This window comes from Dipteris shenzhenensis, chromosome 27 (assembly GCF_047967505.1).
Source record: "Dipteris shenzhenensis isolate YYH24624 ecotype China chromosome 27, Dip_SZ_1.0, whole genome shotgun sequence".
Lineage (NCBI taxonomy): Eukaryota > Viridiplantae > Streptophyta > Polypodiopsida > Gleicheniales > Dipteridaceae > Dipteris > Dipteris shenzhenensis.
The window spans coordinates 26,740,049-26,755,823 of NC_141622.1; the positions used below are offsets into that span (position 1 = coordinate 26,740,049).

Consider the following 15,775-nt stretch of genomic DNA (forward strand, 5'->3'; position numbering starts at 1 on the left):
CATTGACCACTGACCATCGATCACACGTGCAAGGGCAAATTCACATGCAAATGATCGCGCACATGCAACGGATGGCATACCATCGTAGATCGGGGCCTACCAGCCTTGCCGTTGGAGGCGTTGCTCCCACACCTCCATCAAGGGCACTACCCCCAAACCCCCACTGGGGGCGTTGCCCCCAGACCCCCAAGATTGGGGGCGTACCCCCGAGGAGTACGTTGATCCTTTTGCCATCTCCTAACCATCAAACGGTCACCATGAGACCTCATCTAGTGTCAAAACTAGGATCCTACCAGTGTCCAATGCTCACACCATGGCTTCTCCTCATAAGGGGGCCCTACAAAAGGGCACCATGGAACATTGGTGGTTACATATGAAAGGTGGGCATTGCACATATACCAACACCATCAAGCTGGTGTTGGCCTGGACTAGCTTATCCCACCATAGTGGCTGATCTAAACTTGCATGAAATAAGATTAATTAGCATTATAATAAGCACATTGCATTCTAAATTCATTTTTGTTACAACCATTGGTCTAATTTAAGACAATCACATTAAATCCAAGCTAGCCTAGTGAAGGAAAAAAATATGAGCATGCTAAGAGCATCCATTGAACTATAATAAAACATAGTACATGGGAAATCACCAAGCTAGTTTAAGATAATCACATTAACACCACCAAGATGGCTTGGTGGCTCACTTGGACTAGCTCTACTAACCTCAACGAGACTAGTGGGAAATAAATTCTGGGCATGCAGCCAAACTATAAAGAACAAACACATTTGAATATATTTCTATTGTTGAAATATCAATCTCACCACATGTACATACTCATGAGATGCCTTGGTGATTGTGTCATTATGTCACCGGCATAGTTGGTGGCAGATATGTTTGGTACACCATAGAGATGAATAACAGGTATAGGATAGCTAGCATTGTACTAGAGTTAGTGGCATAGTTAGAGTACCAAATCATGTGTGGTTTGGGTTCAGTTATGAACTATATATGTTAGGGTTAGTACTACACTAGTAGATACATAGTGTGTTGTGACTCTTCTCAAGTAAGAAGAAGAACATACTTTCACGCCCCACCTCTTCTGTCTCCCCTCTTTGTGTTGTGTCATGAAGCAAGCTACAAGCAAGACTCCTCCCTCTCTCCCACTTTCTTTACATGGTATCAAAGCCTCATGAAGCAAGTTGCAACAAGCAAGACTCATCTCCCTCTCTCCCACTTTCTTTACATGGTATCAAAGCCTGGTTCATGGTGAGGAACTTAAGCAAGAAGGAGAAGTTATGCTACCCTAGTAAGAGGATCTATGCTTCCTTTCATTTGGAATTTGGGGAGCATATAGGTACATAGTCAAGAGTGCAAGGTGCACACTTTTCAATTGAGACGCCCTTTGGTGCAAAGCATGGCAGCATTACATGGACAAAAAATATTGCATAGCAATTACTATCACAAAAAACTATCTTTCAGTGCCGCTTTGGGGTCCGTTTCTCTGTGGCAAAGTTTTGGCATGCACTCAGCAAAAGTGTGGTGTAGAGATACTAAGAAATTCATACCATTTCTAGTTGGCTATGTGTATGCAAATCTCACTTGGTGTGACTTTGTGGTTATTGGCCACTACTATCAGTTTGCAAAAATTGTGTAAATTGCCCTTGTTGATGAAGAGGCTGTGTTTTTTGTTGTAGATTTTTATATAAAGGATATTGAGAGGGCATCTTAAAAAATGAGTAAGATCCATGTGCTAGCAAATTTTTTTAAAATTAGGATGTCATTGGTTAGGTAAAACATCCATATTTTTGTGTTTTTTTCTCATGCACCATGCATAAGTGCTCCACAAAATATGCAGTGGTGTACTTCTATGATGATCCGCATGTGTCATATGGTAGGATACTTTGCAGAGGTCTTATATATTAATATCCATGCACACATAGGTTTTGGTGTGCTTTGGATATAATTTGTGTAGTAAGACATGCATTTTTTCTCATGCAACATGCGTACGTGCTCAAAACATATGCATTGGTGTACTTCTACCATCCTATGTATGTGTCTGATGGGTACGATAATTTTCACGGTCCTTAAAATGATTAATATCCATGTGCTTACAAATTTTGGTGTGGTTTGGATATCATTTGCACGGTAAGACATGAGGTATTTCTAGTTTCTATGTCATGTACCATGTGTAAATGCTCCAAAAAATATGCATCAGTGTAGTCGTACCATCATGTGCATGTGTCTGATGGGTAATATACTTTAGAGATGACTTGATATGAGTAATATCCATGCACTTGTAAATTTTAGGGTGATTCATATATCCTTTGTGTTGTTAGACATGTATTTTCATGTTTTTTTCTCATGCACCATGCTTAAGTGCTCCAAAAAACATGCATCAGTGTACTTCTACCATCATCTGAATGTGTTTTATGGGTACCATACTTTTGAGAGGTCTTAATATGAGAAATATCCATGTATTTCAAAATTTTGTGTGACTCAAATATCCTTTTTATGGTAAGATATTTGTATTTCCAAGGTTTTTTTTCATGCATCATGCGTACCTACTCCAAAAAATATGCATTATTGTACTTCCACCATCATGTGTGACTCAAATATCCTTTTTATGGTAAGATATTTGTATTTCCAAGGTTTTTTTTCATGCATCATGCGTACCTACTCCAAAAAATATGCATTATTGTACTTCCACCATCATGTGTATGCATACCATGAGTATGATACTTTTTACACACCTTAACATGAGTAAGATCCAATTGCTTGCAAATTTTGGTGTGATTCAGATCTGAACACAATCAAGAGGATTCTTCAACTCAAAGTTCTTGTGGAATGGTCCATGAGAGAGAGAGAACAATCTTAAGGAAAAATCGAGCAAAGAGGAAGAAGGGAGGTGAGAAAGATGATGACATGGCATAGTGAGGGATGAAGGCTCAAGGAGGCGCCTCTGATACCACATGAAGGAAACTCAATGGAATCATATAGTTTATTCATAAGTAGAAGTTGCTTTAAGTAGGCAAGTGATACAACGCATGTGCCCAAGAGAGAGAGCATCTCCAGATCCACTAATCTCTCCACTGATATCTCAATCAGGTCCATGATTCTCTCAATCACACCCACTGGAACCTTCTACCACCTAACCTAGTCACACTAACCACACATACACACTATGTGGTCAATATAAATAATTCTATTATCATAGTCATTGCTAGTAGTAGCAGGTGTTGCTAGTTGTGGTCGTTGCACAAGCAATTGATGTACAAGGAAATACATTTTCCTTGGTTATAGGATTAACCACAAGCAACACTATAATACTTCCAAGAACCAGCATGGTGGTTGCAAGGAAATACATTTTTCTTGGTTTAGGATTAACTGCAACCCCTGCTAAAATAGAACCACCAAGGTGGTTGCACAGGGAAATACATTTTCCTTAGTTTCAAGATTAACTACAAGCGGCACTGAAATAGTTCCAAGAACCAACAAGGTGGTTGCAAGGAAATACATTTTCGGATTAACTGCAACCCCCACTAAAATAGAACTAGTGCGGTGGTTGCAGAAGGAAATAAATTTCCTTTGTTCAGGATTAACTTTAAAACGAAGGAAATGTATTTCGTTTGTTTGTGATTAACTTTTAAACAAAGGAAAATGTTTAACTTTTTGCAACCGCCACACTAAAATAGAACCAACGCGGTAGTTGCAAGGAAGTACATTTTTTTGTTTAGGATGCACTACAACCTGCACTAAAATAGAACCAATGCGGTGGTTGCACAAGAAAATACATTTTTTTGTTTTCAGGATTAACTTTTAGCCACTTGTTTTAAACTTGATGTGAAATATCTGAACAATTGTGGGACTCTACCATGGGTCTCATGTGACAGCCAATTGGTGTAAGTATATTTTCTTTGGTTTAATTAGGAGGAGCTATAGCCACCTTGAAGAACCAGCATGTTGGTTGCACCAAGCCAACTTCAGCGCAACGGTCACAAATCTAGATTAGCATGAGAGAGCTTTCTGTAGATGAGAGGTGGCGAGCTACGGGTAGATGACAAATGGCGAGATGCAGGTAGATGACAGGTGACGATCAAGTTGCAGGTAGATGATAGGTGTCGAGTTACGGGCAGTCTGATGTACAAAGATGAAGCATGGATATTGTGCAAAGGAGGATAGAACTTCTCGTGTTAAGGCCCATGCAAAGTATCGTACCCCTCAATGGACACATACACATGATGTTACAAGTACACTCACACATATTTTTACTCATTTTTTGGAGCACTTACACATGGTGCATGAGAAAAAAGCTAGAAAATATGCATGTCTTACAACACAAATGATATTCGAATCACATAAAATTTTGCAAGCACATGAATCTAACTCATAATCAATCTTGTGCAGAGCATCATACCATCAGACACATACACATGATAGTAGAAGTACAACAATGCATATCCTTTGGATGATTGAAAAACTAGAAAATATACATGTCTTACCACACAAATGATATTACAAATACACAAAAATTTGTGAGTGCATGGATATTACTCATATTAAGACCTTTGTAAAGTATCATACCGATTGGAAACATACACATTGGACACATACACATGATGGTAGAAATAGAACAATGAATATTTTTTGGAGCAATTATGTATGGTGCATGATAATGAAAAAACACAGAAATACCATGTCTTACTACACAAATGATATCCAAACCACCCAGAAATTTGGGAGCACATGGATCTTGCACATATTAAGGCTTGCAAAATTTATCTTACACATTGAAAACATGCACATGATGGTAGAAGTACACCGATGCATATTTTATGGAGCACTTACCCATGGTGCATGAGAAAAAAACTAGAAACATGCAGGTCTTATCACACAAATGATATCCGAATCACACCACAATTTATAGCCATAGGGATCTTGCTCTTATTGAGGCCCTTGCAATGTATTTTACCCATTGGACACATACACATGATCGTAGAAGTACAATGTTGCATATTTTTTATGCATCTAAATGAATGGTACATGATCGTAGAAGTACAAGAATTCATATTTCCTATCACACTTACACATAGTGCATGATAAAAAAGGTGTAAATATGCAAGTATTACTAAACAATGCATCAAACCCATGGGACATATACACATGTTGGAATTGCATTAGTGCATAGTTTTTAGAGCACTTGTGTATGGACGTACATGATTAAAAAACTAGAAAATATGCACATCTTTACCACACAAATGATTTATGAATCACACCAAAATATGTGAGTGCATGGATGTTGCTCATTTTAAGTCTCTTAGAAAGTATTATACCCACTGGATATATACACATGATGATAGCAATACACCAATGCATATCTTTCGGAGCACCTACGTGTGGTGTATGATTTAAAAAACATAGAAATACGCCTGTCTTAGCACACAAATGATATCCAAATTATACCAAAAAATTTTGCATGGATCTTGCTCATATTAAGGCAAAGTATCAAATTCATGGGACACATACACATGCTGGTAGAAGTACATCGACGCATATTTTTGGGATGTGCATGACTAAAAAACTAGAAAACATCTCGGGGGGGTCACTCATCATATGTAACCCTATCACGTGAGTTCAACAGAAGGATATTTTTTATTTCTAAAATTTACAGAAATAAATATACATAAGGGACTATTTAAAATAGTTTTGGAAAAAATTTACAGATTTGTATAGAAAAGGGGTACATTTTATTAATGAAAAATTTACAGATAAGGGATTTTAGAAATAGGCCTTGAACACAGGTGGTATAGAGAGTTTATATATAGTGACCCCCCCGAGGAAAACATGCATGTGTTGCCGCACAAATAATATGCGAATCACACCAAAATTTGTGAGCACATGTACCTTACTCATTTTGAGGCTCGTACAAAGTATCATAGCCATGGTACCCATACACATGATGATAGAAGTACATTGATGCATATTTTTTGGAGCACTGACACATGATGCATTAGAAGAAAAAGCTGAAAGACACATGTCTACCATGCAAATGATATCCTAATCACACCAAAATTTATGAGCACATGGATCCTACTAATATTAACTCCATGAAATGTATCATACCCATGGGAAACATCCATATGATGGTAGAAGTATACGATGCATATTTTTTGGAGCCTTACGAATGGTGCCCTACAAACAAGCAAGCAAATATGCATCTCTTACCACACAAGTGACATCCGAATCAGACCAGAAATTGTGAGTGCATGTATCTTACTCATGTTAAGACATTTATAAATTATTTTACCCATGAAACACATACACATGATGGAATAATACAACAATGCATATTTTTTGGAGCATTTACACATGTTGCATGATAGAAAAGATGAAATAGGCATGTTTACTACACAAGCTATGTCCAAATTACACCAAAATTTGCAAGCACGTGGACATTACTAATATTAAGCTACCCATAAAAAACACATACATAAGAATCAAACTTTGTCAATAGGAAGGTTACCAAGCTTCAAGCCAAACCTCAAGTTCCCTACTACTATTAGTGTGCAAAGAACCTTGGCTTCTCAGATTTTCTTGCTTGCAATATGCACTTATATGGTGATGGTTTTTGTAAAGGGATTAGACACTATTATTATTGGTAAGACCTTCCCTATGGCTACTAAAACAAAGATAGACAAAGTTTGAGGGTGAGGGATTTCACACTTGGCAGACCAAAATCAAGTTTGTACTCATGAAAATGGGGATTCTGAACGTTGCCAATGGGAAAGACAAGAAGCCTACCACTAGGGAAGGAGAAGGATTATGGTTAACTAAATATGAAAAGGCATTGGCTATAATTGCACTAGGCTTGAGTGATTCCTTAATTCATCACATTGATGGATGTGAAAGTGCACATGCTGCATGGAAGCATCTTGAGACTCTGTCTTTGGAGCATAGAGGAAATGTTCCAAGTATAGTCTACTCATTAAGTTCTTTGACCTAAGCTTGAAAAGGAAGAGCCACTATCATCTCACCTAAACTCCATGAAAAGTATATTGACTCAACTATCAAGCATCCAATTTAACCGTGATGATGATATTGTGATTGCTATATTTCTTAAGAGTCTACCTGATGAGTATGGTACCATTGTAACTACTCGTACAAATCTACTAGAATCCAATTTGGTAGCTATAGAGGCATCTCTCTTGGAAGAAGAAAGAAAGAGCAAGCAAAGGAATGGCTACATCTATAAAGAAAGTGAGGCATATCTAGTCAAGAGCAACTTCAAAGAATCTACAAGCAAGAGCAAGACGAAGTGCAATTTTTGTGGAAAGCTTGGTTGTTTTGAAAATGAGTGCTACACTAGTAAGAAGAAACTCTCAACAAATCTTGTGGAAAAATAAAAAAAAGATGAAGAACCAAAGGAGATTAATGCTCTCATTGCTTTCACCACCTAAGTCAACCTTGATGAGGGTGATGACCCATTTGTCTTCTGAGTTGTTTTGTGTGTTGAGTCAATAAGAGTTCTCTTCATTGGGATGTTCCCCTTAAATGATTGTTAGTCTTATGAGTTCTACCTTGTCAGATCTATGAGAACTTCCCATACATAGTCATTATATCCATTCTCCCAATTGTAAACCAAGAGCCACAACTAGAGAGAGTCACAAGTTGGGGTCATGATTGTTGGATATTGGGGGCAATTATTTGTCTTGAAGCATAGAAAGCAATCACTAAGATGTGACCATAATTGAATGTAAATGTAACTAAGATTGGTAGCTCGCTCTCCAAAGTGCCAAAACACATTTAAGTCGTGAGTTTGTCTCATACTTTCTTAGGGAATCCATTATGATATTAAGTCGTGAGTGGTGACTCTCGTGAGTTTGTCTCATGCTCGAGGGAATCCTTTGTTAGGAATCCCATACATTGATTAAACCCATGGGAAGGCATTGAGAGAGAGACCTTGAGAGTCATAAGAAGTCTTTTCCCCATGCTTGTTGGATAGCTCTTCGCTTGACCTTCCTGCAATGCTGGCTTGCTCCTCACGAGCTTGGCCTGCAGCTTCTACGAGAGCGATTGAGAGAAAGAGAGAGAGAGACCTTGAGTGTTGATCAGTCCTTACCCAATGGACTTATATTCAGCTTCTTCTTTGTGGGAATTGCCATCCCATATAAACTCTGCACTCATCTTTCCTGTGTTGCTCCTCACGTTGGCCTGCAGCTTCTACCTCCATTTTGCATTCCTTCGTGCTCGTCGCCTTCCCCCCAGCCCGCCTGCCTTCCCCCTCATCGGCCACCTCCACCTCCTCCGCAATTGCATCCCCCATCACGCTTTCTTTAAGTTCTCGCAACGCTATGGTCCCATCGTCTTCATCAGACTCGGCAGCGTACCCGCCGTCGTAGTCTCTTCTCCTGCCCTCGCAAAACACGTCCTCCATCACCATGACAGCGACTTCGCAGACCGACCTCCGTTGGAAGTCGCCCGACGTATGAAGTACAACAATAGTGGCTCGGTTTTAGTGGATGCTAATGCGCGTTGGCGTGCCATTCGCAAGCTCTACACACAAGGTATCCTCTCTGTGAGAAGCGTGCAGCTGTATAAGCACATCAGAGACGAAGAGATCACGTTTCTCATTCAGGATACCCGAAAACAGGCGGGCTCTGCTGTGCGCATCCGAGAAAGGGCATTTTCACTGTCCGTAAACATCGTATCGCGGCTTTTATTTAGTCGGAGGGCAGACGGACGCTTCTCGATTATCCCTGACTTACTCAGAGCTGGGTCCAAGTTATTGGCGTCACCGATTATAGGCGATGTGTTGCCTTACCTCAAATGGTTCGATCCCGCTGGACATCGCAAAATAATGGATGTCCTGTTCAAGAAGTGGGACGCTCTTTTGGACGGAATTGTTAGAGAACGCATGCAGCAGACGGAGGATGAAGTGCCAAAAGACATGCTCGCAACGCTCTTGGAATTCAACAGAACGATCAACGCCTCTGATACTACTCTCGTTAAGGCTATGCTTCTCGTAAGTCACTCCTCCGCAACTGTCGCCTTGACAATAACACTCAATCCGTAGCGACGCTTCTCGCAAGCAACTTCTTCCGCCGCTGCCTGTCGTCTGTCATATTTCGTGCATGGTGCCAGGCCAAGTATATAATCATCACAATCTCAAACGACCGTTCTATTGGGCAGGAACTATTGGGCGCAGGGACAGAGACGTCTTCCAGTACGATAGAATGGGCGATGGCGGAGCTATTGCGCAATCCAGCAACGATGGAGAAGCTCCAGGAAGAGATGGATCGTGTGATCGGGAAGGATCGACAAGTGGAGGAGTCCGATTTCAAAGAGCTACCATATCTGGAAGCTGTGATAAAGGAGACGTGGAGACTACATCCACCTCTACCAATGCTAGTACCCCATTATGCAAAGCAAGCCACACAGATAGGGGACTACATGCTACCCAAGAACACTCGGGTTATGGTCAACGTCTGGGCCATAGGGAGGGATCCTAGCTTCTGGGAGAAACCTGATCAGTTCCGGCCAGAGAGATTCATGGCGGATGAAGAGAGCAAGGGCATAGGCGTGGGTGGCCATGACTTCGAATTGTTGCCATTTGGTAGCGGTCGCAGAGGATGCCCTGGGATCCACCTAGGGACCGCTGTCGCCTTCCTCGGCGTTGCCAACCTTGTACACAACTTCACCTGGAGGTCACCCACCCCCATCTCCATGGAAGAGGCCTTTGGCTCCATCTCTTCCCTCCTCCACCCAATACTCCCCATCCCCACATCACGATGCCCCCTCCCCACATACTCTCACATCATACCCACTACTCGTTGACGCTAGATCAAGCCACCCTCTAAGCACAAGTAGCATGTAAGCCCAATTGATGAGAAAATGTGCTCACAACAATGCCGAAATAGGTATCAAACTATAGAGAAAATTGCAATTCCTTAATTAGTGTTTGGTAAAACATATTATCATGATATAGAAAAGTACTTTTAATAAAAAGGAAAAGGAGGAGAATGCACAAGATTAGCTGTGAACACACAAAGATTTAATTTACAACATGCACGTTAAATGAACACAGAAAACTCCACTTAGGATCTCAAATAGGAAGGAGCTTACAAGTGCTCTTTCACATTCTTGTGTTGGGAGAATTGTTGCATATAAAACCCGAACACTTTAGAAACTCCTATAAATGCCTCGCTGCATGAAGTGCTTTCTCCTCACCACCAAGAATAGCCACAACATCAACCTCACAACCATGGGGAAGACTAGGACACACTTCAATGAGGTGTGAGTGAGGGAAAACACTAATAGTAGCTGCTAGAATCCTAGAAGTTGTCATTGTATTGCTTGGACTCTGCTTGCCATGTGATTCTAAGGTTTCTTGTGCAAAAGGTGCATAGAGTAGAATCAAGTGCAAGAGTGTCGTAACATGGAGGGGTTCTTGAAGGAGATGGGTTCCCAAGGTTGCGAATGGGATTCCCAAGAGATCCCTTTGTTGTTGGTGTACAAGAGTCTATCGCAGTTGAGGCATCGGATCTCCTTGGTGTTCTCCATGATATATTCAAGATGAAGCTACTCGAGCTCATGGGGTGAAATAGATTCAATGATCTAGCTAGCAAAAGAGTTGAGCTGCTCATGGAGCTTCATGGCATCCTAGAGCATGTTGTTGGTCATGATATCGTACTCAGGGATGTCGATGAAGCTATAGCTGAAGACCCAATCTAGCAAGTACGAGTTGGGCATTCCAAAATCAAGAGGTCCTCCATGGGTAGGATGAAACTCAAGGTCATCTACCCGAATGCTACAATGGAAATTTTTTAAGGTCACAATGTCTACAACATAGAGCTAAGAGAGGAAAACATTTGTAGGGAATTGAGGGTAGGGAGAGTCTGTGACATTCACATCTAGGAGCGCCAAAGTTTTGAGGGTCAATCCCCAACAAGGTGCTGCTTTAGCTCTACATCAAGCACACAAGGGAGGAAAGAACAAGACAGAAGACAGTTGGACATGTGATAATGATTGAAATCAAATAAGCTTCCAAAAAATGGGGCACCAAAGATGGAGTGCAAATAAGATATACATGGAGAGGTTGGTGTCTTGCTAACCCTCAAACATTCAACTACACAAATGGGGTGCCACATAATTATCCCCCATGCCCACTAACCCATGTGTCTAACTATGTCCCTAACCAAGATGGTTGCAATCCATTGTCAGCAACCTACATATGTACGTATGTACATACATAAAAATGCATAGGTATCTAAAGGAGCATGAGAGGACATTTAATGGTTTCTATCATGCCAGATGGTCCAATATGCAATAAATTCAACCCTTGAAAACAAAGGGTTATAGTTGGCAAGGGAGTTGTATGCAAAGGGAATTGAATCCGAAGGCCAGCTGATAGGGTCACAAGGAGATCCTTGGTGGCTGAAAAAGTCCATTAATTGTTTTCTCTAGGACAAGAGCCATGCATACAACGTGCAGGTGCAATACGCATGCGGCATCGGGCTTGTATGGTTCCCATTGGCAAAACCCCTAGTAGACACGGCCACATGAAGACATTTTGCTTTAGAGAAGTCCCATTCTTCCATAAGGAGCGCAAGCATCTTGTCCACCATGTGAAAGGTTTATTCCACCACCAAAGCTCATTAGCATGATGTTGTATCCACACGACGAGGGGGGATCAATAGTTGATAAGCTCTCATAGCAGATAGTTTCATGATCGAAAGGTTCTTACCGCCTGTCTCTGGTCTTTCAAGTTTCCAATCCGCTAGTTGATCTTACATCTAAAGATGAGGAATTGGGAGGAATGGTTGAACTAAGTCTCGTAGCTTGTACCATACATGCCTGCAGTGCATGTGCCCAAAGATGACCCCTATTCGCACTACAAGAAATAACATGAAAGTACCATCTTCTTGAATGACATCCTACACATAATTAACACTGTTGCACACAAGAAAATATGCCTCTGAAGGTTCTACCACAACAAGAGGTGCAGGAAAGAGTTTTCTCCAGTGTATGCTCTCCAATGCCATACTGTCGCCCCCCTTCCCCCACCCACACACACACACGTACTCTCTCTCTCTCTCTCTCTCTCTCTCTCTCTCTCTCTCTCTCTCTCTCTCTCTCTCTCTCCCTCCCTCCCTCCCTCCCTCCCTCCCTCCCTCCCTCCCTCCCTCCCTCCCTCCCTCCCTCCCTCTCTCTCTCTCTCTCTCTCTCTCTCTCTCTCTATGTGTGTGTGTGTGTGTGTGTGCATGCGTGTGCATGCACGCACGCATGTGTGTGTGCATGTGCGTGTGCGTGTGTGTGGAGAGAGAGAGAGAGAGAGAGAGAGAGAGGAGCACCAAATGTTGATGCCAAAGGATCTTCAAATTCCCTCCAAAAGCACAATAGGGAGGATGCATAAAGTAGAAAAAGATATGTTCTAGGACAATAGATAGTAAAGTTGAAACAAGAACATCTATAATGCTACACAAAAGTATAGGTTATAGGTACATAGCCCTAGAACTTCATCCAAGTTCTAAGCCTATAGAGCCAAAAAGGTGAGATGAAGTCTTGCTAGCCTCTAGAAGGCCTATGTGGATGAGGAATTAAGGTAACAAGGCCTTTTAAAAATGGCCCCAAAGAAGGAAATCTAGCCCCTCTTGTATTATCAGGTATAGTAGCATTCATAGCAATCATGATCTGACATGGAGGGAGTATAACACGCTTGCAAATTGCCTTTTCAATCCAAGGGTTATAGGTAAGTTTTAGTAGAGCCACCATCAAGATTGAAAAGCAAGCAAGTGGAGGACATGGCCTCAATGCAAGCTTGTAAATTGCCTTTTCAATACAAGGGTTCTAGGTGAATTGTAGTACCACCCTCAAGATTGAAGTGCAAGTAGAGGACATGGTCTCAATGCATGCTAAGCTAACTCCACAATTTGACTAGAGTAAGTAGTAAATGTTAGTAGTCAGCCTTATGGGGAGGAGATACATTTGTAAGTTATGTGATCCTAAGGTTTGGAGAGAGGTGAAGTCCTTGACGTATGTGGTGTTTTTGAGATGTGGTCCCTTGTTTGTGATTGGTCCATGCAAATGAGATGCTATTGATTGGTTGGCTGGGGCGACTCCTAGTGTATGCAGCATATGTGGTGGTTCACAACATGGCAATGATTGTTCTAGCATGGCGATGTTTCATGCCGGTTGGCTGGTGATAGCATTACTGCCTCCTACAAATCACCGAGATGATGAAGGTCTCTCTCTTTTTGTCATGAATCTCTAACTGAGGGTTGACATTGTCACCTTGCTTTGTTGGCAGGTTCCAATCCTTAGCTCATGTGTCTATAGGAGTCCATAGAGGAGAGTTGTGCCCTTGCAGCAACAAAGTTGGTCGCCATGAGCTGCAAGTCTGTCTGATGTCTTGAGTCTTTGAATCAATATAGGGAGTTTTGGGTCTTGGCCAATGTCATTAATGTGCAGCTCTCTTTCAATATTTTGTTTGAGTGGTGGAAGAGAGTGAGAGCTGCAAGAGAATAGCGAGTTCTTTCTACTATTCTTAAAGTGTCATTTCATGTGATATAAACACGTAGAAGACTTCTTTGAATTCATGAAATATCACACGTGAGTGAATTGGGTTGTCTAAAGTGAATTGCACGCTCCATATTCCAACAGGATCTCTGAAGGTCGTGAGGAGGTTTGGTCAAATTTCACAATAGAGAGCCAGTCGTGTAGTTACTCTTGCACTTAGACGAGTCGATTATAAGTCATGGAGTCTCTTAGAAAAGATGAATCTGAATCTGTTGTCGTTAGATGTGATGGGAGAAATTTTCCAACATGGCAGTTATCTACACTTCTTTGGTTCATGCACAAAAATCTATGGGGAGTGGTGTTAGGCACTGAGAAGAAACCTAAAAGCACTAGAGCTGAAGTGGATAAAATTCTTTCGTGGGAACAAAAGAATGAGAGGGCTCTTGGAATGTTGGGTCGTGCGTTAGGAGCAGAACATTTTCACCATCTTGATGTCTCAAAGACTGCATTAGAAATTGGAAGATGTTAGAGACACTTTCCGAGTCAGATGGAACATTCTAAGGCTCTTATGGAGCATGAGTTATACAACTTACAGATGGGAGAACTTGAAGTACTTGGAGTCTTCTTGAACCGTATACACGCAATACCGATGTAACTCAACAATATTGGTTCCACAATCGATGAGGATGATTAGAAAGCTATTCTACTGAAGAGTCTACCTCCTACTATATGCAAACATAGTTTGAATATTCTTACGACTCGATGATGATGATGATTTTTTTGATTGTGTGTCACTCTTGTTGAGTGAGGAGAAACGGGAAGAAGGACTTCAACTACCTGGAGAGCATGCATATACAACAAAGGAAAAGATGAAGCTAACCAAGGATACAAGAGAAGACATGCAATTGGGTGTTTTTATTGTGGGAAGCCAAGCCACATCAAAAGATTCATTAAAAAGCAAAAGGATGAAGCCACTAAAAGACGTAAAGTGGATTCATGTACACTTGAACATTCCCCCTCGAGCATAGAGGGCACTGGCTTTATTTACCCAGAAGTCATTGATGATGAATGGGAATTCTAAGGAGGAGTCTTGGCACGTTATAGAACTGCTTCGGTGTAGTTATTTCAGATGATCTTAGGGAGGTCATGTTTTGGGTGTCGAGAAACCTTGTGTGTAGCTCATAGTTTGTGTTGAGCTTTCCTTTTTATTTTCTGCTTGTCCTGTGTTTGTTTCCATTTGGCTTTTGGGAAACTATGTGGTCCTAAGGTTTGGAGAGATGTGAAAATCCTTGACGTAGGTGGTGTTTGTGAGACGTGGGCTCTTGTTTGTGATTGGTCCATGCAAGTGAGATGCTATTGATTTCTTGGATGGGGCGACTCCTAGTGCATGTAGCATACATGGTGGTTCACAACGTGGCAGTGATTGTTCTAGCATGGCGGTGGTTCGTGGCGGTTTCACTGAAGCGATGATAGGCATAGTGCCCCCTACAAATAATCACTCCGAGATGATGGTCTCCCTCTTTTTATCGTGACTCTCTAGCTAAGCATTGATATCGTCACCTTTCTTTAATGGCAGATTCCAGTCCTTAGCCTATAAGCAACTACTCATGTGTCTATAGGAGTCCATAGAGGAGAGTCCTGTACTTGTAAATGTATCAACCTCGTATCAACAAAGCTGGGCAGCATGAGTTGCAAGTCCGTCAGATGTCTTGAGTCTTCGAATCAATATAAGGGAGTTTCGGGTCTTTGATAGTGTCGTTAATGTCTAGTTCTCTTTCAATATTTTGTCTGAGTGGTGGAAGAGAGTGAGAGCTACAAGAGAATAGCGAGTTCTTAAATTCTACTATTCTTAAAGCATCATTTCATGTTATACAAACGTGTTGTTTGAATTCTTTGAGAAAAGTAATTTCAGACACTATTTCTGAATTGACCCTACCTTTTCCGGTCATCAACTTGCATGAAGGGAAAGCTCTCTTAGAAAAAGGAAGCAAGTGGACAAATTATGACCCATGGTCCCAAAATGCCATTTTTGAAGTATCTAGCCTCATTTTATGGAGATTAAGATTGCATTTGATCCCTTTGTCTTGTTTGTATAGCAAGATACTCTCTTCAACTTACAAAATTTTGGCTTTTTGTATAAATCATTGGCACTTGGTGTGGCTAAAGCTAGTTTTTCCCACTTCCAAAATTCTTGACATGCAAAGTACTTATCGAGACCTATTGTGTAGCTAAGAAGCATCTTGGGGATGTGCTCTCCATTGTACT

At 41.2% G+C, this 15,775-nt stretch overlaps 1 pseudogene; it reads left to right on the forward strand.

Moving 5' to 3' along the window:
• The first annotated feature begins 8,900 nt into the window (after positions 1–8,900).
• Positions 8,901–9,829, forward strand: LOC147884101 (cytochrome P450 76C4 pseudogene; annotated as a pseudogene).
• The last annotated feature ends 5,946 nt before the right edge of the window (positions 9,830–15,775 follow it).